Raw genomic sequence first — 18,178 nt, forward strand, 5'->3', positions numbered from 1 at the left:
AAAGTTATTTCCTCTAGAAATTTCTGGTTACTAAAAAAAAATGAAAAATATGTACGAGTGGTAAAATAAATAAAGGAAAAGAGAATTAAGAGGACCAAAAAAGTAACTAGGGATCTTAGGAAAGTAAATGTACTTCTATAGACATATTTTCCATTTGAGAGTAAAGAATGAAAAATATTTATAAATTACACATAAGTAAATAATTTTGGAATAGGAATATAATATAATATATTGCTAGGAATATAAATGTTTCTCTAATAAAAATATTTATTGAGCATAGATAATCTATTAGTCACTGTGTTCAGGCATTGGGTTCAATATGTATAAAATATGGTCTTTTAATTGAAGGTGGAGGAGACAGACACTTAAGATAACAACCTAATAAATGAACTCAGCTTTCTAATGAGGAATACTCAGGATGCTCTTAGACTCAGGAGAGAGATACCAATTCTATTTGATGTGTTGAGGTAAGAAAGAGAGGAGGAAATTCAATAAACACTTGCCATAATAGATTCTTAAAATGAGATTCAAAGAAACCTAAAATATTTTGTCTCAACTAGATGACTAAATAGAGATTACTTTATATATATTTTACAACACAAGCTAATGGTACAACTCAACTAAATACAGGATTTTAAATATCAGGCATTAAAAATAAATAAAAGTCTATTTATTGGACACCAGGCTTAACTAAAGGGAAGATGAGCATGACATCAGTTGTTATTTGGTCTCTTACTCCTCCATGCTGTTAGCTATTGTATATATCATTGTAATATGAATAGTAATGGGTTTGATAATAATTTTTGTATCATCATTTAGAAATCTTATTTTCAACGCACTTGGTTGTTAAGATGATTTGAGTCTACTCTGGAGTAACAGCAATTTTCTCCTATGTTTTCTCTAGAAGTTGTACAGTTTTAGCCCTTAAATTCAGATACATTTAGAGACTTACAGTTAGTATTTATATAATGATGTGAAGGAAAAGTTAATGTTCCCTCCCTCTCTCATGCAAATACCTGAATGTTCCAGTAGAATTTCTTGAAATGATTGCCCTTTTTCAACTTAATTTCTTTAGTAATTTACTTGAAAATCATCTTAAAATATATAATTGGGTCTTTTCCTGGACCCTGTTCCTTTTGCCAGTGTTTGTCCTTTTGCTCTAATACCATGTTGTCTTGATTAGTGTAGCTCTCTAATAACTCTTGAAATCAAATTATATCCTTTCTATCTCATTCTTCTTCATACTTTTTTTTCTATTCTAGGCTATTTACATTTCAATGGAAATTTATAATTATTTTGTCTATTTCTACATTGAAAAGTGTCTACTAGAATTTTTATTGTGATTAAATTGAATTTGTAGATAATTTGAGGAGAATCGATGTCTTAACCACATTGAGTGTCCAATTTGTTAAATATGGTATGCCCTTCCATTTATTAGACCTTCAGTATATTTCTCAGCAATATTTGTGGTTTTAGTGTAAAGGACTCAGCATCTCTTTTAGTTAATTCCAGGTATTTTGTCCTGAAAATACCATACTTCAAATATATCATTTACACGCATTTACTGCTTTTATTACAGACTTACATTGATTTATCAGATATATAGCAATGTAAACTCCAATTAAAAGTCCTAAAATTGGGATCCCTGGGTGGCGCAGCGGTTTGGCGCCTGCCTTTGGCCCAGGGCGCGATCCTGGAGACCCGGGATCGAATCCCACATCGGGCTCCCTGCATGGAGCCTGCTTCTCCCTCTGCCTGTGTCTCTGCCTCTCTCTCTCTCTCTGTGTGACCATCATGAATAAATAAATAAAATCTTAAAAAAAAAAAAAAAGTCCTAAAATTGTATTAACATATTTGGATATGAATGCAGTATGATAGAGTTTTAAAATGTCTTTTTTAAACAAAGTATATTAGTAAAATTAGGTAAAAACATCTAAATATATCTCAGGGTCCACAAATTGACCACAATAAATAATGATAGTATATTGTTGAAAGAACAATGGCATCAAGTGATTTGTTCCTTTAACCTTATAGTTTTTAACAAGATTTTCTGGAAAAATCAATTATTTTTCTCAACCAAAAAAACAATTGAAATAAATACAATTCAGTAGTAAAATAAAGATTTTCTCTTTTCCTTTTAAAAGTATTAAATTGTTTGATGATATTTCACTTGCTTCCTTTGCTTTCCATTTGTAATGTTTAAGAAGTTTTAAACTGGATATATTTGCATTTCTAAGCTTCCAAACTTCAGATAAAGCAGTTGTCATTTTAAAATCAATTATTATACTTCTATTGCTCACATATACTTGTTTGTTATTTTCTCACTAGTTAAATGTAGGCGTACCCACTCTCGACTGTTTGAATCAAAGACACTAACCTTTTCTCTTGGCTTTCTTTATTTTTTTCCCCTTTATTTCAGACACGCAATTGAAAGGCATTATAGTTAGAAGAGGGGAAATTTCACATTCTCACATGGTTCATTTAATAGCCAACATTTTAGCTCTCTGTATGAAACAGAAGGTTTTTGAAATAACTTAATTCTATAGACTAGATAAAATTTATACAGTATAATAACCATAAAGGCAGATTTTACACATGGAGATAGCCACACATACACACAAACATATACACACATCACTTAATACACACATTACTGCCACAAACACAACCACAGTATTTTTGTAAATGTAAATGCAGTTCAGTATTCTAGATATTTAATTATTTCCAGGATAAGGTTAACCCAAATTGGACTTAATTCTGCTTATCTTAGAATGCAGGTTTTGAAGAAGTGGAATAAGCCAAAGTTAGTAACCTGCCACTGTTTCATCTCTTAACCAGACTGTGGACTTAGCTCTACATTTCTGACCTTTTGTCTCTTACGTTACATCTGCAATTAACGTGGTTCAGTGCACCTCTTGTCAGAGCTGTTAATGAGATTTAAATCCATCTTTAAAACTAGCTTAAAAAGCATTAGTATTATTTGATGGCATTTTTTTCTCTCTGCTTTAGTATTGTGTGTATTAAGGGAATACACAAATTGATGTTTGGCACAGATGTCGATCAAGCATCTGATATGTTACTCTTGTTAAATTTTAATATATTTTTATAAGATCTGTGGCTGGTAAAGGTTCCTTAGACTAGGGATATTCTCTTTATAACTGCTATTTCTTTTTGGTTTTGAATGTTTGCCTTAGACTTAATCATAATTCTTAAAGATAGGTTGGCCCACATTGAGTGTCAAGATCATTTCAAACTATTCCTAAGCCAAAAATCATAGTAATTCCAAAACTAGACACTGTCTGGCAAATACTTTGAATTTTCAAGATCCTTAATGTATTAACATATCTGTAGTTCACTAAAGTCAGTAAAGCATATTATATTGTACAACTTACAAAATATGATGCACATATAATGTGTAGAAATTATAAATGCCTTTTGACTATATAAAAGATATTATAAGAATAGAAAAATTACTTATTCTCAATGCATATATTTCAGACATTAGGTAAATATAAAAATATATACAATTTTTTTGTCATCATAGTAGCAAACAGGATGCAAAAGAAAAATTCTCTTATCCCGTTTTAATGGGAACATAGTTTGGTGTAAAGATTTTAGGATTGAATTTTTTATAATGTATGAGAAAACTAGAAGGTTTTAATAATCTCTCAGTCATATACTCCAAGAATACATACTACATAATCAAGTTGAAATAAAACACTTATGTACATTAGTATATTGTAGTATTATTTTAAATAATACAATATTAGAAATTAGGCTATTGCTCAAAAGTAAGGTTATACTTATTTAAGACTGTACTTATCTAACAGGCAGTATTTCATAGTTAGGAAAATATGGTTCAATATTTTAAAAAAAAGAACAATGCTTAAATATTAGAAAGCAAGAAAAACCAATTCAAAACTATAAATTTAGTGAAATGTGAAATGAGTGGACTTAGAGACATGTTAAATAGCTGGATAGACAAGCAACAAATAGGTAAGTGCACTATTAGTTGTGGCTATTTATCACTGTAGGAATTAAGGGTGATTTCCAATTTTTATACAGTTTATATGTATAGGTTTTCTCCATAATGTATGTATATTCAGAAAAATAATGCACGTTAGATTAAAATCAAACCAAACAAATGCAAAACTGCCTACACAACTCTCCTATTTCCAGGGCCAGTTCTAATTAAGCCTTTTATTCAAGCCCTTTATTTTCACTGCTGTGTGTTTTCTGACTACAATAGATTTTGACGGCTCAATGGCAATAGGAGGTGAGTTTTTAAGTATCTTGAATAAAATGAGTCTTTTTGTTTGGCATAATAATTTCAAACTGTTCACTGTCCCTTAACATCTCAATGTATCATGGAAAGTCCCCTTGAAAGCACAGCCAATGGGCATTATTGTTTGTATCCCACATGACTAATACTATTGATTTTCCATGTCTGTTCTATATACCAAATTTTTTTTTACAAACACTCATTTCAGGAAAATAGTTATATCTGTACATGTTCAAAGATTTACTACACTCTTCTGGAAATGTTAAAAGCAAAATTCAACTATAATTAGTGCAACATAAGAACAAATATGGATAGAAATATCTAGATATGTAAATGTATACAAAATGATCAATGTTAATTTATTATCTGCACTCAAAATATTTATAAGACTTAGAGAATTTGACCATTTTCTTTTCTAGCAGCAATGTGTATGTTTGTCATAAACATAATCTGGGGCAGCCCGGGTGGCTAAGTGGTTTAGTGCTGCCTGCAGCCCAGGGCGTGATCCTGGAGACCCAGGATCAAGTCCCACGTCAGGCTCCCTGCATGGAGCCTGCTTCTCCCTCTGCCTGTGTCTCTGCCTCTCTTTCTCTATGTGTCTCTCATGAATAAATAAATAAAATCTTAAAAAAAAGTGAACCTTTAAAAAAAATAATCTGTATTCAAAACCTAATACAAATCAAAATGAATATTTTCTTATTGACTGATGGAACTATTAACATGAAATGTCAATGTGACAGAAAGCCACTATAATGAGAGAAATTTTTTGTTTTGCAGATTTCTCTCTAAATTTATTTTATAAGTTATTTTACATTATAGAAAACATCTATTAATTTTTCTATAGTATACTTCCCATAGCATCAAAAAAAGTCTTGTTTTTGCTCTAAAGTTAATGGTACTTTTTCAAACAAAATAATTTATATAATTGTATTAAAATGTTTTTAAGAAGAATCTTTTAAAAAATTTACTTGTGAAGAAATCAAGATAGAACTGGATGTATTCAGAGTCCTAATACTTATTTTTTAGTTGATGGGAATTCATCTAATACTTGAATCTGAAAAAAAAAATCACAAATAAGATACCAATGTTTTCTTAGATTAAGAAATTAAATATTTATTACTACTTAATATTCAAATATTCTTTTTTAAATATTTGAATATTCTTAAAGAATTTACAATTAAATATATATTTCAGTTACCTACCAAATATTTTAAATATTTTAAAGTTTTCAATGTAATGCTTACTCTATTTAAATAGTCATCTTCATATCCCTGAACTTTTAAAACCTGATTGATTCCTTCTGGTAATTGTTTTCTCCCCATAAATATTGTAGAAATTAGCTTGTAAAAGTAGTATTTTCATTGTGCTAATTTTTTCTATGAATTTCTGTGGGTTTACTCAAAATTTTTAGCAAAAACTGGTGCCTTTTTTTCAGGACATTCTACAGCTCAGGATCTGGCTAAATACAATTTGTGACAAATCCCTGTTCTAAATCCACATCTTTCTCTCCCATTACTAATATCTATGAAGTCTCCTAATCAAAGGTTTCTTTGTGATCTGTGCTATTTAGATTATTGTAATATATGTTACTTAAAATAGATCCACCAAAGGTTCCTGGGTGTCTCAACAATTAGGCATTGTAAACTTATTACATCACCCCATTAGCAATAATTCTCAATGACATGATGTTTTATTGGCAGTTATGACTCCAAAAGAAATATGTGCTTTGATATATTGGTAATTCAAAAAAAATAATTGTAAGACTTCTGCTCCTGGGAAGATAGAATAGACACAATTTTCCCTAGTCTTCTTGCAAAGTGTAACAGAAAACCCTGGAAATGATATATAAAACAAATATAAGAAGGTTCTGAAAAAAAAAAAAAGAAGGTTCTGAAATGTAGAGAGAAGGCAGGGCAGCTAGGGACCTTGGGACATGTGGAAGGACACAGGGGCAAGTTCTCTGGGTTTTCTTTTTGTTTTCACATATCCTAGACTGGGTGCTAGAAAAGCCAGCAGTATAGAAACATTGAATGGGTAGAGTGGGAAAAAAAAAAAAAGACCCATGATAAGTATATTTTCTCTGTCCAAAGAACCAAGAATAGGCAACTTAGCAACACACAAGACTTTTGGACAATAACTGCCAAACAACAGAGAACAAATTACAGCTCATTTAGCAAAGATTGAAAGGAAATCTAGATAGACTTCTACCCTACTCAGGCATACCAACCTACCCTCAAAAATGATGTTCAAGAAGTCCAAGTTGGGAACCAAGATTTTGGCAGTACAGAATGTCAGACCACATGGGGAGACTGGAATTTTTACTTCACCAGTTGTAACTGGTCAACTGTCCCTATTTCTGCCAGGGTAACACTAGAGAGGACTGGAGGACTTTTGCTATCACCAGTGGTAACAAAGCCACCCTCCACGGTATTGCATTAGAGAATAAAACTTTAACAGAATTTAAAAGGAATTCATACATTTATTTCTTTAAATATAAAAACATAACCATTACATGATAAAATAACATTTTAAAATGAATATGTTTTTAAAAATTAAAACAAATGTGGTGAGAAGAGCGGCATTGTTATATTTTTCGAAACCTTAACATGTCACAACTGCTTCTGCTTTCAGTTGCAGAAATGGAAAATAGAATTTTTAATTAGCTTTCTAGATAACTATGACTTTGATACTACACCAAAACTTGACAAATGGTAAGGTAAGGTTAGTTGCATTATGGAATCAAAAACCATTGAACTGAACTTTTCATACTATATTGCATTAAAATCCATTAGTCTGCCTTGATTTTTTTTTAATGTAGGCATGGAGTCATGGACAATTTGTGTGGCTCCCCAAGGCAAGGATATAATCTCTAAAATCTAGGATAAAATACCCACTTTCTTTAGTACAAAATATCCCGTTTGCCATTCTCTGCTAAGACACTTCGTTTGTTAAAGAGCCACCCTTCATCATATGGCCTGCCCTAAAGTAAAGGATTTTATATAAAAACAAATTTGTAGGAAAAAGGGAAACCTGTAGTAGTAATTCATGATTCCTGTAGAAGTGCTGTCATATGATTGCATCACCACATAGGATGTTGTGATCCTATAATACTTCATGGCTTTTATTTTTTCCCATTGTTTCTTGGGTGGTAACGTCCTGGTCGTCTTGGATTCTAAGTCAGATATCTCCATGTGCTGTCATCTGTTTAAAAGTTGGGATGAAGTGGACTCAAGAGACAGTGTTCTTTCTTATTTGCTAGAGCAAATAGTAGAGATCTTTCATCTCGAGATATGAAAGACTCTAAAATTGATCAAGGGTACAAATTTCAATGTGGTGGAAAACCAGGGTTCATAAAAAAGAAGACCAGATGATTTGTCAAAACCAAGATGCTGGGAACAGATACTAAAAAACAGATTAAAAAGGCAGATATTTTTGTTTTTACTGAGGCATGGTTTGTGAGAGAGATAAGGCCAAGGCAAATAGGTTGGCTGCAAACAAGGAAAAGAGCATGCATTCTTACGCCCAATCCTCTAGGTGTGGTAACAGTGGTGAATACAGTTCTTTAGATAATATCTTATTCTACCAAACTGATATTGTATTCACTTTTCTTTAATAGTTGTATCAAACAGTTATCCTCAAAAGCTTGTCATCTCTGTCTCTTTCAAATATCATTAGATATAATTTTTCAAAGTGGTATTATTGACCTATCTTTTATTCTTAACTTTTTAAATTTACGTAATGTATTTGTAAATTTAGATGAAAGGATGGAATCTCTTTCTTTTCCTTATTTCATCTCCATGTTCTGGTCATTATGATGATGTTACAGTTTTGTGATTTATTCCAGTGATGACAGAATCGGAGTTTTAAAGGAGAAGCCATATCTTCTTCACTTTGATGAAATGTTTGGAGGATTTTCTAGGTATTGCAGAGAATTTTCTTTCAGCTTTTCTTTCACAAGTTTGAAATATACCTCTTCAAGAAGAGACTACATTGCCCTTGATCCTAGAAGCTTTTTCAATATTTTGACAATAAAGGTGTGACCTATATCTATAGATATCTGTGTGTAGATATCTATAGATACATTTGGAGGTAGCGATATAGATATAGATATAGATATAGATATAGAAGAAATCTATCTCAATCTATATATCCCCTACCCCACATTCTGTTCCATCTCCATCTAGTTAGGCATTAATGAATGGAGATAATTTTACTACTCTAGCTGTGGCCACAATTCTCTTCCTGTGCTGCATTCTTGTCATTGACAAGTAGCAGGACTAAATTTCAGCTATCCATAGTGGCAGTGCACTTGATAAAGCATCTTTTATTGATAGGTTATCCTTTCCTGTTTTACTGTTCCGCTCCTCAACTGCTGCTCTCTGAATCTCTTCCTAAACATATTTCTTGCATTCTTATACCTTGCTTTAAAATCTGCATCTGGGTGATTGAAAATTAAAAATGCTGCCCTTTTCACATTTTTGTTTATATGACACATAAGAGCACTAGGTACTCTATTCTCATCATTGGAAAGTCTCATGGGCCTCATCATGGGAGAGACTTCAGTTAGAAGCTTGTAAAGTCATTAAAATCCTAAAGCTGGTCAGTGTTGACAGCAAACAGATGCCAAGGGGAAGGAACATTTTCAAGGACATGTGGAAAATTTTAAGAGAGGAGGAATATACATCTCATTCAGATGCACAAATCATATGCTCTCATAGTGTATCTGAGCTAAGAAACTAGCCTTCACCTGACATCAATGATTTGTTAATGTAGATATTAGGATAACAGAAAACTCAGCATCCTATTGTGAGAAACTCTCACCTCTCAAATATAGTGTGGCTCTTACCCTTACTAGAGTGCGTTACCAACCTTTGAAAGCCCTAGTATAGATTAAATGTGTTATCAAGTGGACCTGGGGTAACTCCAGCCCAACATAAGATCTATTTGAGGGTGACCTTGGTGTGGAGGGAGTCAGAACTGATATCTGGTAGGGCTCCACATCCTTGCTAAGTACCAGGCATCCATAGCTCAGTCTCTCCTAGAGAGAAGACAGTGAATTTTATAAGAACAACAGCTACTCAAATTAGCATCTTCATAAATGTATACTTCTCTACCTTTCATTGAAGTACAGACTCACACACATACACACAATGTAAATATAAATACACACATATCTATCTATATTTTCTTCTGCAAAAACTTAATTGATCCTTTATGTTATGTATATATACATAATATATATTTTTCTAATTGTCAAAACTAATTCTAAGTACTACTAAAAGCTGTCTTTCCTACCAAATTCTGACATGAAAGATACAAATTTCTTTGCAGGTGCTCCATGGTAGTTATTAGTTACCAAAAACATACTCTCACAGATGAAAAAATTAAGGCTGAAGGAAGTAAAAGTGTAAAGTCTAACCTGCTGCCCTCACTGCATTTCATATCCTCTCAGGATTTTTATTGTATTTCTGTATCTCATTACTCACATAAACTTCCTAAACTCGATTCATCCAACAAGGAGGTTCATAGATTTCTAACTTAACCTCAGCATCCGTTAAAGCAAAATACATTTCTATAATTTAAACTGGTTATAGTACCAAAAACTGTGTCCTGAAAAAATGTACTAATTAGTATGAGTATACTCAGAGAGTGATGAGATTTATTGTATATGATGAGTGCTATTCTACAAAGACCAACAAGAGTGTGTTGGAACTTTAGCAATCAGAAAGATGAAACAACCAAAGAAATGTTGAGTTTTTATTTTTTGCTGTCATTTAGATTTTTGTAGAACCAGCCATCTGTTTACTTTTGCCTTTCTTATTTCAAATAAAATAAATACTTTTCCAGTCCAATCCCACGTTACTTCCGTCCAGAGTTTCGTAGAAACTTTAATCTGAACGTGGCCTTTGAAGAAACCACATATCTAGTGAAAAGCTCCAGCCCTTTTCGGAAATAGTCTTAGAGTCTTTGTAAATGTCAAAGGAGAGCCACAAATCTCAAACAGTTGCCAAAACCAGAATATCTCTGAATGTCACAGTGATGCTTGGTACAAGCTTACCATACAGGGCTTTTGTGTGAGTGTCATTCTGTCAGGTTCATCTTAAAGAAGCATAGCATTTTAGGAGAGGATTCAGGAGGTTTAAGATGAAATAATATCCATGTTTTGCCCAGGTCAACAGTTCCTGCAGTTGGCCATCATTAGGTTGAATAGAAGCATGTTGCTGCATTTCAATTACAGGGGAGTTCTTAAATGATTTTATTTTTTATTCCCGCAGAGCTATGATTAACCACATTTTGATGCTCTGTACTTAAGTAACCAGCTATTTCCATTTTATTTGAAGTCACTGGTGATTTTCTGACATTTTATTTAGTGACATGGGTTAATTTCAAATTCATCAAGAGATTTTCACAACTGGGACACATTAGGTTACTATAGCAGCAAGTTAGTATGTCTAATAAATTTTAGGGATCCTGCTGCTATTCTGTAGCATGATATGACAGATTTAATCTATGGCCATATTTTAGCACTTAGATATATAGAATTTCACAGGGAACATGGGTATCTGCTCTAATAGCTTGTTATTTGAATTAGATACCAGAAAACATATGTTCTTGGGAACTGCTTTTATTTCTTTTTGATTATGGAATTACTTTGGGCCACAAACATTTTCTCTATTTTTGCAGGTTTTATTTCATTGGGTTTTGTTTGTTTGCTCTATTTGTTAAAATATACATGGTTTTTGGAAAGGCCGTATGTTAAATGTGTGGCATTTTGATTATTTCTTTTTATCTTTATTAGTACTAGCTATTACAGAATATCCCGAAATTACATTCTGGCTTTTAGTACTCTATTTCTTTTATATAGTTTACTTTCTAAATTTTTGACTGAACCCTTTCTGGAATATAACTGTATTACATACAGTTTTAGAAGGGAAATTTTGTATTTTTCTACATTCTACTCATACTTATTAGAAGAATGGCTTTCAACCTCTCACAGTCCTGTTTCCATCTATAGAACTCCTTGTCTTCCTGTAGGACTCATAAAGGCTCTTCTGCAAAAACCGACTGGATCCTTCAGGTTCTATATGACTTTCTTTGAAATAAATGTGTATACTTTACAAGTGCCCCCTATCATTCCTCTCTTGAATTCAATCTGATCCTCCCTTTTTGTAGGCCAGAAACCAATTCTTGAATATTTTTATATCCCACTATAATGCAGTACCTAATAAAGTGCCCAGCACAGAGGTCAACATATAATAGATGACCAGTGTAATTTTGCTTTTTTTAAGATTTTATTTATTTATTCATGAGAGACACAGAGAGAGAAACTGGCAGAGACACAGGCAGATGGAGAAGCAGGCTCCATGCAGGGGCCCGACATGGGACTCGAGCCCGGGTCTCCAGGATCACACCCTGGACTGAAGGTGGCGCTAAACCACTGAGCCACCCGGGCTGCCCACCTGTGTAATTTTGAAAGAGTGACTGCTGTTTTCGTTGTGAGCGTATGACTGACTGTTCATGTGTAGACTACATTTTCCATTTTCCCATGTGACTGGCTTACTGCCAATAAAGTTTAAGCAAAATTGCTGTGGGTATTTCATATCTACTTGTATTTTATTTATTTTTTTTCAAAGGGAGAGTGAATGGGGTAGGGAGGGATAGAAGGAGAGGGAGAGAGAAAGAGTGCTTGATTCAGGGCTCAATCTTACAACCCTCAGATCATGACCTGAGCTGAAGTCAAGCACCAGTTACTTAACTGACTAGCCCCACACAGACACCCCTCATATCTGCTTCCTAAAAAGGAACTACTTTGCCCTGGACAGTCTCATCCCCCCAGCACAAAGAACCTAACAAAGGACCTAAATCTTTTGGGGGATAATGCAACAAGTATTTATAAGAGTCAATCCTGTAACCAGGGAAATGGATCTGCTTTTTGTATTTAAAATGTACATTTCAGGACTATTGTTTGAAAGAGAAACAACAGTAAGAAAACCTTTTTTCTTTTTTAACCTCCTGTTTTATTGGGTCTCTCTCTCTCTCTCTCTCTTTTTATTTTTTTACAATAGCATAGCTTTACCTTAATTAATTAATAAAATAGTTGAAACAACTTGTAATAATTGAGGAAGTATTTGTATTTATTTAACAACCATATACATTGACTTTATATATGCTAGTTCATTATTAAATACTCAGAGGATCTGCATAATTATATAACATATATATACATAAGGCAAATTGATTTAAATATCTGTAAAAAAAGCCAGCCTATTGAATATTAGGGAAATACAAATATAGACTGTTTTGTACTATTATCTTGGTAATATGGTAATCTTTAAAATTATTTTATAAAATCTATGAAAAACCTGAAAATCATAATTACCCATGAACTATTAATAACATAAATTTTGTGAAGGGGAAAGTTCAAAAGCTATGTCTTAAAATGGCATTTTTTGTTAGAAAGCAGACAGTGATTTGGTAAGTTGCCCACAAATCGTATATTGAATTTGTTATTTGGCACTTAATATCACCGAGTTTTTAAAGGGTTCTGCTTTAATGATATATAATTACCACAGTGATACTCATCTTTTAAATGATTAATAAATATTAACAAATTTGTTCCCAAAAGAACAAGAACAGTTTTGTAATAACACCATAAAACTGAACCAGTGACTTAATATTCTATTTTACAAAAAAAAAGATTTTGGACATAGATTAGTACTATTTATTTGGCAGTGTCTACTTTTTAATGAAATAGATAAAGGAAATGCGGAGCTTTTTTTTTTTTTTTTTTTGACAGAGAGTGAGTGGTGGGGAGGGGCAGGGTGGAGGAGAGAGAGTATCTTAAGCTCCATGCTAAGCATGGAGCCTGACATGGGGCTTGACATCATGACCTGAGCTGAAATTAAGATATAGACATTTACCTAACTGAGCCACCTAGATGCCCCAATGCAGAGCTCTTTTAAATTTCACATTACCAAAATCTGAAATTTCTTCACTTGTCTCTAAACACATTTTTTAGATATTTCTGACTAAATGAAAATGGGAAAAGAAAGTGAAAATATGAGTCATAAGCCTGTCTAATTGGTTTTATCACAGTAGATCAAGTTTCCAGATTATTTTTAATTTTTTTTCTCTGGTATGAGTGGCCTTTAGTTATTATTAAGTGGATGTTTGTACCAAATACTCTCTATTACCTGAGTAGTCTGTTATGTTTTCACTATCATTACTTTCATAAAGTACGTATTTGGTCGTCACATATAAACTGATTTGTAACTGTTGAGCATTATTATAGAAAATGTGGATCCTAATTTTTGTTATCTCCACATAGTCACACTTTTTATACCTTAAATATAGCTATGGAGATTAAAAGTACTTTGACTAATTTCAAATATCTTCTCTGGAATTTTGCGTTTTGCTTCTTGGCACCTTGATCAAAATTTCCAATTTAAAATTGTGTTTTGGGATCCCTGTGTGGCGCAGCAGTTTGGCGCCTGCCTTTGGCCCAGGGCGCGATCCTGGAGATCCGGGATCGAATCCCACATCGGGCTCCCGGTGCATGGAGCCTGCTTCTCCCTCTGCCTGTGTCTCTGCCTCTCTCTCTCTCTCTTTCTCTTCTCTCTCCCTCTGTGTGACTATCATAAATAAATAAAAATTAAAAAAAATAAAATAAATAAAATAAAATTGTGTTTTATTACAAAGATGACGGCCTACTAAAGGGGATGGGACAAAATGCCTTATATTGGTCTAATGGTATTTATTTAGTAAACATTTTGATGAATTTACCAATGACACAAGTCCCAGAAGACTCCAAATCATAATGTACAAATTATGTTCCATGAGGGGAAAGACTATACATCAAAAGAACTGCACTTTTCCCATTTATATAAACAGAAATCTGGGGAACATATGTAGAAAGAGATCTTAAGAACATTGGCTTATAGTCAAAAGAATATAAAATTGTATTGGGCCAAACTTACTGATACAGGTTCACTCCGCAGAGATTCTGCATTCATTGCTGTACCTTGAAGAGTTAAAAAGAGCTCCAGCAGTTTAGTTGGTTGCCAGAAACATGGATCCACTTCAATGAGTTTGAAATTCCAGATTACCTTATTATACAACAAAAGAAGGTATGAAGAAACTTAGGGATATTGGAATGTTAGAGTGGATTTATATTGCAAGTTCACTCACCTTTAAGATTCCAGAGGACACCATTTTTTTAACCTGACTCTGAGAAATAATTTTGTGAAAGGAGCTCTAGAATTATTGAAGTGTTCTGTGGTTGTTTGGCTCCTTATGTCCCTTAGACTGGGGACTGCTATCGTCAAAACTGGCTGGATCCCTAATGTATAATGGGAATAATAAGGGCCCAGGTTAGCAGAGGCCAAGTGGCTTCACTTAATAGCAAAGACAAGGGGATTGTGTTTACCATAATGGACAGCAGAGGCAAGCAGTTCTTAGAATAGTCTGACTCACTGAGATCTATGGGGTTGACTAGATGATTATGGTATCTATAAAATAGGAATAGGTAGGCAGTCCTATTAAATTCTTACTTGACCTGCATGGGTACGATGTTCTAAGTCTAGTGAACATTAGTTTAATTTGAATAAGTAAAATAGAGTCACAGCCGCTCAATAACTTCCCCAGATTTGAGCCAGTTTATAGACTCAGACCATTTTGAATTTAAGGCAAGCTGGATGTCCTTAATTGAGAACACTATTGCACTGCTAGAAATTTATACTGTTAGTCTTTCCCTCAGCCTTACCCAAAAGTACTGAGAGCCAGGTACCAGGGTGATAGTGCATCATTAGAGGGAAATAATCAGACTTTTGGGGATATGCTGGACAACTAGCTCTGAACTGACTCTAATTTCTGAAATCTCAAAATATCTCTGGAGTCACCAGTCAGAGAAGGGGCTTAAAGAGGTCACGTGATCAATGAGGTTTTAGGTCAGATATATCTCATAGTGGTTCTGGTGGCTTTCCAAACACATCCAGTGATTATTTCTGCATTTTGTAACTTATAATTGGAATAAAAATATTCAGCAACTGGTAGGATCCCTATCAGTTCTCTGACCTATGGAATGAGATTTATTTTGGTTAGAAAGACCAAATGGAAACTACTAGAATCACATTTACCTACCAAAAAACCAAAAGCAATGCTACAATCCTGGAGGGATTTCAGAAAGGAGTGCCACCATCAAGGACTTGAGAGATGCAGGGATGGTTATTTCTATCACATCCATCCCAGTTCAGCTAGCTTATTTGGCTTTTCACAGAAAGCAGATGAATATGAAAAATGACAGAAGAGTATGGTAAATGTAATCATGTGGTGACTCAGATTGCAGTTGCCATTCCAAATAGTTCTATTGCCTGAACAAATCAACACACCCTTGGTACCTGAGAGGCAGCTACTGATGTGGCGTTAAAAAAAAAAAAAAATCCTGTTAGTAAGCCACCAGAAATGGTTTGCTTTCAGCAGTAGGACCTACACTGTCCTTTATCAACTGTCTGGCTCTCTGTCATAATTTAGTCCATCGGGACCTTGATAGTGTTTCCTTTTCACAAGATGTCATGGTGGTACATTACATTGATACTGTTATACTAATTGGACCTGGTGAGTGCTAAGTAGCAATTAGTTTAGATGTATGGGTGAGACATTTGTTTGTCAAAGGGTAGGGAATAATCCCACTACTCCATTTCAAGGGCTTTCCATTTCACCCAAAATTTCTAGCAGTCCAGTAGTCAGAGGCTTATTGGATATCTCTTCTAAGGTGAAGGGTACGTCATTGCATGTTGTCTCTCCTGAAACTAGAAAAGAAGCACACCTAGTGGACCTCTTTGGATTTTGGAGGCAACACAGCAATCATCTGGGTGTGCTACTCTAACTTATTTTAAGTGATCTCAAAAGCTGCTATTGTACAGGGGCCAACAACAACAACAACAACAACAACAACAAAATTCTGCAACAGGTCTAGGCTGCCATGCAAACTGTATGTGATTAATACACCTCACTTACTAAAATAAGTTTATATTTTGGGAAGATCATAAAGATATAACTGGTTCTAAATCTTATTAATATTCAACCAATTAGGAAATTTTTTTTCTAGTATGTCTGTTTACATCTAATGCTTCTCTATCAACTTAAAGAGATAATTTAAAATAGAAATTTTTACTATATGCATTGCTGTTACTCCTGCATATGTTACCTCATAATCAGCAAGTGACTTTATGCTTTTTATGCCTATACCCAAAGAAATGGCTGTGGCTTTCTGCCTTGCTACTTAAAATTTTTAAATTAGACAATTTATTGAAATTCCTCTTACTTGTTCTAATGGGTCCTGATAAAATGTTCATGATGTGTAACTTTGAAAATACTTTTCTCTGGCAGTCAGCCTTTCTTTGCATTGCTATTTGCTATCATTAACCAACATGATAAGGTGCCATTTAAAGTCCAGGAATCAATCTATGGTCCTACTATATAGCAGTTATTCCCTTGGATTGATATATAATCATTATTATTTCATAGATTCTGCTTAGCTTAGAACATAGAGTCACTATGTATATTACATTATCGTAGATAACATTTCTTATAGTATTTTCTGAAAGAAACTTTGCATATATCTCATAATACCTAGTAATTTAGGACATTAGTATTGCAGGTCACTCTGACCTGCTACATTGGTGTGTGACAGGGGAAGGGAACTGAAAGGAAAACTAGGCATGCATTATGCTATTATATATCTCATACAGAAGAGCTCAATCGACAAAGTAAAGATGAAATTGATTTTAGCAAGGAGATTCATAAAATTTGATAACTACTACATATGCTTTTCCAATAAATTCAGTATTGAATCTTTTTTACCATGTCTCTAGGACTTTGGGACAGGATCCAGTATTTCAACTCTTAGATGTGTTATGTGTATTAGAGTAACTTTTCTTGGAAGTTATCCGTATTATTCTATGCATGTCTCAGTCTTTGCCTTGAAATGGTATGTTGAATCTGAAACGAGGGAAAAAAATGTGAGGATTTTTAAACCTCTTTTTATTTACTTATAAGTTCCAGGAAATGATTGATGACATTTATTTATAATGCACAGCACATAATATAGTTCAGTCTTTACATGTATTCCACTGCCATTGTTTCAACTGTATTATTAGTTTAAGCTTATATACCAAATCTAATTTCCCAATTGCTTCATGAGGAAATGAAGACATTGGTGCCAACAAGAGTGGTATGGAGGAAAAGAAATGCATAGCTAAAGAATAGATACCATGCCATATTTATAGACTTTTTTTTAATGCTACCTCCTATCTCCTTTTGTGCTTTTTTTGACTGAATTCAGTTTTGTGCAGCATAAAGAAGCTAGAGAAAGAATAAGTATTGTTAGAGAAAAATATAGAAGCTTTATCTCAATTTCTCTGTATGTATGCACAGATAGGGGTATAAGTGAAACTTGTTTTACAACATGCTGACTGACCCAACTTTAATTATGAATATTGACCTCAAATGGGGCTTCAATTCTTCCCAATAATCATATTTTAATTCTCATTTCCTTCCAGTCTCTGTTTTCCTAGAAAATGATTCCACACTCTACTCTCTTACTCTTCCCCGTGTCCTCCCTATTGTCACTCTTAGTTAAATTTGCATCCTACTTCAGGAAAAAGCTTGTACTGATTATTCTGTCAAGGCTATCTTATATAGCCTGCTTCCTGCTCTTTCTGTGGAAATGTGCGTTCCAATCAAATGCAGTCCCGGGGATCCCTGGGTGGCGCAGCGGTTTGGCACCTGCTTTTGGCCCAGGGCGCGATCCTGGAGACCTGGGATCGAATCCCACATCGGGCTCCCGGTGCATGGAGCCTGTTTCTCCCTCTGCCTGTGTCTCTGCCTCTCTCTCTC

At 33.9% G+C, this 18,178-nt stretch overlaps 2 long non-coding RNA genes across 5 annotated transcripts in view; one reads left to right on the forward strand and one right to left on the reverse strand.

The window, feature by feature from the left end:
* Positions 1–17,275, reverse strand: part of LOC111091833 — a 48,076-nt gene extending 30,801 nt beyond the window's left edge. Inside the window, exons 1-2 of the long non-coding RNA XR_005376309.1 lie at positions 17,144–17,275; positions 14,260–14,388 (exon numbers count right to left, since the gene is read on the reverse strand). This is a non-coding gene — a long non-coding RNA (uncharacterized LOC111091833). The remainder of the gene's footprint in view (positions 1–14,259; positions 14,389–17,143) is intronic.
* LOC111091832 overlaps positions 1–18,178 on the forward strand; it is a 131,469-nt gene that overhangs the window by 50,810 nt on the left and 62,481 nt on the right. The window lies entirely within an intron of this gene.

The sequence above is a fragment of the Canis lupus genome, chromosome 22 (genome assembly GCF_011100685.1).
Source record: "Canis lupus familiaris isolate Mischka breed German Shepherd chromosome 22, alternate assembly UU_Cfam_GSD_1.0, whole genome shotgun sequence".
NCBI classification, from domain to species: domain Eukaryota; kingdom Metazoa; phylum Chordata; class Mammalia; order Carnivora; family Canidae; genus Canis; species Canis lupus.